The sequence below is a fragment of the Athene cunicularia genome, assembly GCF_003259725.1.
Source record: "Athene cunicularia isolate RWA chromosome 2 unlocalized genomic scaffold, athCun1 chr2_part1, whole genome shotgun sequence".
Classification (NCBI taxonomy): Eukaryota; Metazoa; Chordata; class Aves; order Strigiformes; family Strigidae; genus Athene; species Athene cunicularia.
Window position 1 is genome coordinate 105550821 of NW_020799095.1, and position 8025 is coordinate 105558845.

The window sequence follows — 8025 nt, forward strand, 5'->3', positions numbered from 1 at the left end:
ACCGCTGCTGCCTGCAAATAGCGCTGCCCTCCGCGGCCCCCGGAGAGCCGGCGCTGGGGCAGCCAACGCGGATTCACCCTGCAACGCCAACAGCCAAGGGCGGGGGGTGTGTAATAAATTCCAACCCACCAACTTGGTGTGCTGCAGTTGTTTGGGGGGCGAGGGGAAAAACTTGCTGGGGAAGGAAGGACCCGTCCCCGCCGTGGTCGGTAGGGGACGGTCAATGCGGCGAGAAACGGCGAGGGCGCCGGCGGTGCCCAGCCCGGGGGTGCCGGGACGCCCCTGCCCGGCACCCGGCTGCTGGCGGCTCGGCAAGTTTCCCTCAACTGTTACTGTTTAGCCGGTTAGCTTTTACTTTCCCCTTTCAGTTCTTACCGGGGTTTGTTGGCTTTGGTTTTTTATGGGTGTTTTTTTTCTTTGTGGGTCGGTTTGTTTTTTTGCCGAACTACCTGCTGAATTTTATCAGCAAATGTTTTCAAAAGCTTGGCCGGGGCTGCAGTCCGCGGGTTCCAAAAATGTCAGCGTGCATAACGGAACTGGGGAGTGTTGCTGAGTGAACAGTTACGAGAAGCAAGTATCAGTGCTGGGTCATTTGCAGAGCTGGCAAGGATTTTCTCTCGCCCACAGGTCACTGAGCAAAGTTGTTTTGTGTCCATGCATCAGAGCTCCCATCCTGGGACATAATCAGGGGAGGATTTGTAGGCATTGGCCCCTAGACAATCTCACGAAGCAGTGATTCAAAATGGTGCATTATTTGTTTTAAAGCATCTTATTTTACACATGAACTTGCAAGAAAAATACTCCCAGTTTCTGCCTCTTCTCCACACCCCCCCGCGCGCTTTAGAAGATAACGCAGAACACCATGCTCATGTTTTGAAGGGAAACAACGGCTTTGCTTTTATATTTTCTCGGGGAAAGGCGGGGTGAGTGCATGCTCGTACGCTGCTGCTTTCATTAGCTTGGAAATTGCAAATACCGGTCACTTGGAGCTGCGATGCAGCTGTTCACCCAAGTCAGGGGAAGAGGGAGAAAAGGCCAGAAGCGGCGGGCGAGATGCGCGCCCGCCGGTACCGGAGCCGCCCGTCGCCTCCGCCGGGCCGAGGCCGGACCCGGGCAGCGGGCAACGCGGGAGCCACCTGCAAGTCTTGAAAGCCAAATGAGACTCAGCCGAGGAGAGGCAGCAGCAACTAGAAAACACACACACACACCCCTCGCCCTTTTTAAAGTTGTAGCCCATGAAATTGTACGGAAGCCAACAATTGTGAAGGACAACAGAGGGAACCAATGTTTGGTAATGAGTTTCTGGATTAAAATTTATTCTAGGACTGAAAGAAAGTAAGCAAGAAGGGCACAGCTGATGTTTATAGCCTGTTATCAGGAAGAGTTTCCCAGGTTTGCACCTGACAGCGCATGTGTTTGGTCTGTTTAGCTTGGATTTGCTTATGAAATGGTGACTTTCCCTGAGTAGCAGATTCCTGTTTGTGTTTTCTGGTAGGTAGGCAGGCATAATATTAACATTTACTAATGACTGTATTTGAACATTTATTCACTCTCACAAGTGTTCTACAAAATGCAAAGCACACAGTACAAACACCTCCATAAGCCAACTGTCCGATGAGAGTAATTACCTATCATCAAAATGAGCCTGGCCCCTCATAGCCTTCAACCCATCCATCCCTAAAAGCCTGAAAAAATGAAGGCTCTGCAGTGTATTTGGAAGGTTACCACATCTAAGCTCTGGTTGATGCTTCGTACAGTTCTGCTGCTGCCTTTAAATTTACTTAGCAGAAATAGTAACACTGACAGAAAAATTGCTCTCACCAACATCATTTTAGTGAATCTTTTAGCCTTGAACGAGTTTCTATCATGCAGTTGGCAACCCTCATTTACACAGTTGTAACCAAAAGTTTCCTCTGGCTCATAAGAGATTCCTAGTTCTGGGTACTGTGGTAAAGAGAAACTAGCAGAGCAGAGGTGGGTTATACCTTCTGAGGTATAATCTCCACACCGCATCTCTTTATGGGTGAGAGACATGTATTTGTGAGAGCAGAGCAGAGGAGAAACTTGTCCGTTGCTTCCAGACATGGGTGATTCCTCAAGGCTTATGCTATTTATTTGTAGCATAAGCCCAAGAGAACAGCTTTTTTGTTGTTGTGGGGTTCCCCCCCCCCATCCGGAAATAATCTAGAATTAAGTAGGCATAGCTGGAGATTCAGAGTCAGAACTGCCACTAGATTGAGACCATCAACGCTTTTAACATATATCATGCAAAAGCCAGCAAACGGTGGCAATTTCTGGCCAAGATTCAAACAAGTGATTTAGAACTCAAAGGGTTTATCTCATAACTCAGCCACAGATTGCATTTATGAGTGTGTTTTAAGTAGCATAAAAATAACGGACATAAGTTAACGTTCAACCTAGGAGATCTCAAGGGCTTCCAGAAAAACCTTGTTAAAATTCCATGATTAAGTTGAAGAGAGGATTAGGGTAATTCCCATGTTAGTCATGGAGTTGAGTCTCTCTTTCAACTTGTCCAAATTAATTTTCATTCCTAGGGTTTATAAAAATTCTGTAAAAAATGAATGTTTTCAATTTGAAACATACTAGATTGCTCATGGCTTCAAATATTTTGGAAAAAAAAGACCTTTTCCCTTGTGGGGCTATCCTTACATTTAATCTGCCAGGTACTGCCACTACTCCTTTCCTCAATTCAAATTATGCAAATTAAGAACTTTACTGACAGTTTAGGCCTTGATCTGACAAACATACATGTGATCTCAGAAAATTGAGTCACACTGCACACAGGCATAGCACTGTTCGTATGCCTGAGATGGAAGGATAAATGTACCGAGCAAAAGTACTAAGGACACTTTAGTTTACCCAGTTTCCTTGTATTCTTCATTACATACGAAGAAATATTTTTATTTGTTATAAAAAACTGCAAGTAATTAATGGGTCTGAGGGCATTCAGTGCTTATTACTGAGTTTTATCACTATAGTGGAAAAAACAGTAATAGTTTATTACTATGACATGAGGGGCTGCACACACTATTAGCTAACCCAGGTTCCTCAGGATATTCTTTTAACAGGAAAGGAAGAATCACTAACAAAAAAAAATCTGACTTTTTAGAACAGTGGTTTTTATTTTGGGCTCTATGGACCCCTTGAGACCCCAGGCTTATCCTGAGTAGTCTGTGACAGGCAACGGGGAAAAACAAACTTGTATATTCTATGTAGCAACTTCACGCATGTAAAATTCCGAAGGGGGGGGGGGGGGGGGGGGGGAGATTTTTCTGAATTGTAAGATTGTTAGTTGTTGGCAACACATGAAAATGATCGTTTTAGGAATTAGATAATTATGCATGGCCAGGGAGAGTGCAGTTTTATGTAGATAACGTCAAGTGGGAAAGAAAAAGTGAGTGGTACAGATGCCAGAACAGCTTAAATATTTTTAAAATTGGGATAATTAGAATGTTGTTGTTAGTGCTGCTGTCTTTCTCTTACTTCAGTAAAATAAGTATGACCCTTTGAATTTTCTGGTCTGAGGTTTTTTTCTAAATATGCTTTTTCATGTTAATCACCTATGTGAACTAGAATCCCCGTAAATTCTAATTGTCTTTTTATTTAAGGAAATAGTCCCAGAAAGAGGTAAAAACAAAAGGCACTGTTAGCAGTAAGTAATATTTTCTTGAGTGCATCTTGTAATTTGTTACAGAACTTAAGCAAGTTGTCCTCATGGGCTTTTCTGCCACTATCATGACCTAACATGTATAGCCCTGCGTATTTCTCCAGCCTGTTTCTCACATCAAGACAGTGCAAGACATGGAAAGGTAACTACAGCTGCTGCAGTTAGTGGGCTGTTCTGATCAAATTTGAGTATCACCTGGGTTAGAATGAAAGAATATTGTATACAGCAGTTCTGTTTCTGCTTTAGCAACCCTTGACAACATAAATCTGTTTCTATTGCCATGTATATATGATTTGGTGGAAGAGGATTTTTTTTCTGTTTTCTGATAGCTAAATCTTATCTGTCACCATAGTTATATTTCTCTTAATTGCTAGTAACTTTTGCAAAGGATTTCTCTAAGGAAAAGATGCTGAGCATATGTAATCCAGATGTGATACAACATATTTGCATATTGTGTAATTGGCTTTCTGTCTATACCCTCAGCACGATGATTTGGGAATCAACATAGTCAAGCTTAGTGCTTATAATTCATTCTTCTAGAGATCTCATTCAGCATCATTGCCCAGTGCGTGCAAGCTGTTTGGCCTGGAGAGTTTCTATTGAAAATCAAGATAGAGAAGATCTTCTGATCAGCATGGCATCTCTATTCAGTCGGATATCTTCAACAACAAAAAAATTCTTTTCCAGAACAAGGCCTTAATCATATGGTGTGATAAAGGGCTGAAAGAAGGACGACTTGTAACAAGGGTTTATCATAATTTCTAATCACCACAAAAGAAAGTTTTACGATTTCATAGAACTACTTCATGTCGAATAGGCCAGTAGAAAGAGGTGGACTTGCCTCTTAAAAAGCCACCTTCAATAAATAAATTTTTATTTTTTAAAATTTGCTGATAATTCACTTACTTTAAGTATTTCCTTTTTCTTGTTTGGCTTTCCAATGAAATCAAGTAATCGTTTTATTGTCTTGGGATCAGAAGTCTCACTTTTTTCTGACTCGTGCAGTCTGCAGAGTCCCAGACTCCCTCCTTAGCCATAGCCAGAATGCACTGGTGTGAATGAACCTGTTGGCTTCTCTGAAAATGCATGTATGTAACCCCTACAAAAAAGAAACCTGGAAATTTCCAGAAGACCAGTCTTATTACTCCTGTCTTTTAGGTAATAAAAATTAAGAAACTTGAACCCTAATTGTTTATGTTGAACAGCGTAGCTAATAATTTAATGAAATTGTAATAATTTAATGAAGTTGTAAGAGCTGTCATGTGGATTGCCATTTTCATTATTAAAGAGAATTTTTAACACCTATAATTCGATTTTCCTAATGTTTTCTATCCCCAAATCTTATTTTTATTTACTATAATATTTAATTTTTTTTAGTTAGCAGATTGAATTCTCTGGGCTGGTTGTCTGTTTCAAGCCAAATGCTTTTTGAAAACTTCAGAAAAATCCTTTGTCCTTTGTGAAGAATGAAATCAAGGAAAATATGTAAATTTTATTTTTGCTATAAAATTCTTACTGCCATCTCTGTATGGATTTCACTCAGTGAAGGATTTCACTCCAGTCTCTGGAGCATAGAGTTTAACTTTAGGAGGAGCATGATTCTTACGTTAAGGTTGTGTCTTTTTCAATCGCTGTAAAAGTTGTCCAAAATCTGGTATTGTTACAGATCTGAAAATGATGTTGTTATAGTTCAGAAGTGTTTCACAGCTATATCCCCTAATGGATCTGCCTGCGTCTAATATACTTCTTATTCCCCCAACAACTGCTGTGTTGCAAAAATTCTGCAAACAAGCCATCTTCATAGAATAAGTCAACGTTCCCTATTTGGGGACTGGAGGAGCTGCTCTGGGGTTTCCAATGCTTTCTGTAGCATTAAGCACCGTAGAGATGGTAGAGACTCTTTTCATGAGGTCGTTGCTCCCCTCGAAAGGCCCTGACAGCATGGAGGAGGAGCTGGGTCTGACTGATGTATCAAAGGGTAAACTGAAGGGAAGAGTTGAGACAGTACTTCTCTTGGATGCCAAAAACTGCAGTGCTTTAAGATTTCCTCACAACAGAAGCATATGGCTTCCTCCAGTCAAGAAACTGTTGTCAATATAAGCAGTAGTTACACTTCATAGATGCTTTCCTTTGTTGTGGATTATAGTAGTGATAATTATGTTTTCCATAGGAAACATGAAGATAGAATGTAAAATGGCCCAGCATGAGAATATAATTGAGGCGTTATTGATACCCTTTTCCACTTCAAGGAGAGAAAACGCAATTATGAGAACCGAGTTTTAGATCACAGTCAGTGTTCCCAAAAATTGCAGATTAAAATAAACGTATTACTTGGTCTGTTCCAAGGATTCGAGAAGTTTAGAGCATTTTAAAAGTTAGGAAATTGTGGATTCAAGCATCTGAAAAATTGTTTTTATTGACAAGTAGATTAATAATAGTAGTGCTCTTATTAAAAACATTTACAATTTGTCTGCAGAAATTCAGACCAAGTTAGAATTTGACACGCAGTGAAGTAGCCATGCAGAAGTATTTTACATACTTTCAGAGAGATCTGATGATTAAAAAAAATCTTCCTGTTTTTTTAATCATTATTACATTAGTCAGACTTCAAAATTAATTTCTTCTCAAAAATGACAATTTGGGGATCTTCTTTCTGTTTTGCAGTAATGCAAGGCTAAAAGTTCCCCAAATGCTATCTGAATTTACATGACTGCGTCATTAACCTGGTCTTTATGAAATCTCTAAACATTTGTTCATAGGGAAAGAATAGTCTCCCTTGGTTACATTAGACCACCGGCAGCCTGGAGACTTGGGGTTTTATCCTTACAGTGCCAGGTACATCCTGTGGAAAGTCCAATCTCTGTAGCACAGCTGTGTCTGAAACTAAGCTCTTCAAACAAAAACCAATCTTTTTCCTGTGGCACTGTGGTTTGCTCTTAACAGCTGCCTACCTTGTCTTTCCCTAAGACATCTTCATCCCCAGAGCTGAAGGGAACACTTGCTTGTACCCCACTTCTCCAGTCTGCAGCCCAGTTCGTTAGTTTGAACACATCAGCAGTGTGAGCTAAACAGCTGAGCAGTGCCCCAGGGTAGCTACTGGGCAGTGGATTAAAAAACCCATGGTGACTCTGAGGCCAAGGGGCAAGAGGGTTGTTTGAATTAAGGTGTTAACAACCCTCATGGCAAGATGAGCCAGGGCTCCTTTGTCAAAGCCTAAATCTACATCATTCCTCTTTATAAACCCCACACTGCTGCTTCTATCTTGGATCAATGGGAGTTGCTGAGTGCTCATAATTTCTGAAAGTTTGTCCATTTTTTTTCCCAGTCTTAACACAAGTATTTAGGTGTTGAAATTAAGGATTTTTTTTTTTTAAATCTTAGCCCAAAATTTGTTTCTGTGTAGAGGAGTACAATTCAGTACCTGTGCAGATTCTGAAAGTAAATAAATAAATACATAAATCAATCTAGGACTTTAGTCCTTTGGCTTTAAAATAGAATCTCTTTTTCTCCACTGCTAATCGATCACATCCACTGTATTTTAAATTTTCTGAAGTCAGAAGGGACCATTTTCATAATTTGTTTTGACCTTATCAAAACACAGGGTTAAGAATACTGCCTAGTGATTTTCATAACAGGGCCAATAACTTGTGCAGAGCAAGGGCATGTTTTTGAGGCAGATGTGGAAGCTTGTGATTTGGAGTGACAGAATCCACCACAAGTCTTGTTACAGTTAAATTTTCCCAATGAATACGGTTCTTCCGTGGAAAGTCTTGCTTCACAAGTCAGGGACAGACACTTTTTCCACCTAGGCCTTTCTTTGAACCACTCTGGAGAGGGTGCAATATCAGCTGCTGCTATAACCTAGTCTGTTCACAGTTCTTGAGCTGCAGGCAACAGCAGGGAGCTCAGCATGGGCTAAACACCCAAGTACTCACTTTGATTTGCAGGAAGATTTTACATCCAGCGCTGAGCTTTGTGCTGCTGCTACCTGGTCTGATGCTACTGCGGTGGTATCTACATTGCACCACAGTTATTGCACAGCCAAGAATAGTTTTTGGAGAAAAACAAATAAATATTGAAAATGCTTATATGCCCCACAGGGTTTGTAGTCAGGCATTCTTTATGCATGCTTGTGATTCACCTTAAAATTGTTAGATTGGAAATGTTATATATTCTAGATTAAACGAACAAAAGTCTATAGGCTGACCTTTGATGTAATATTTGTTATAAAACATTGCTGAAGTAGTTGCTGCTTGAACTCAATCTTTTTTTTTTTTAAAAAAAAAACCACCCAAATTTCATTTAAAAATTCCTGGTGATGGAGAGTCTAATGTAAC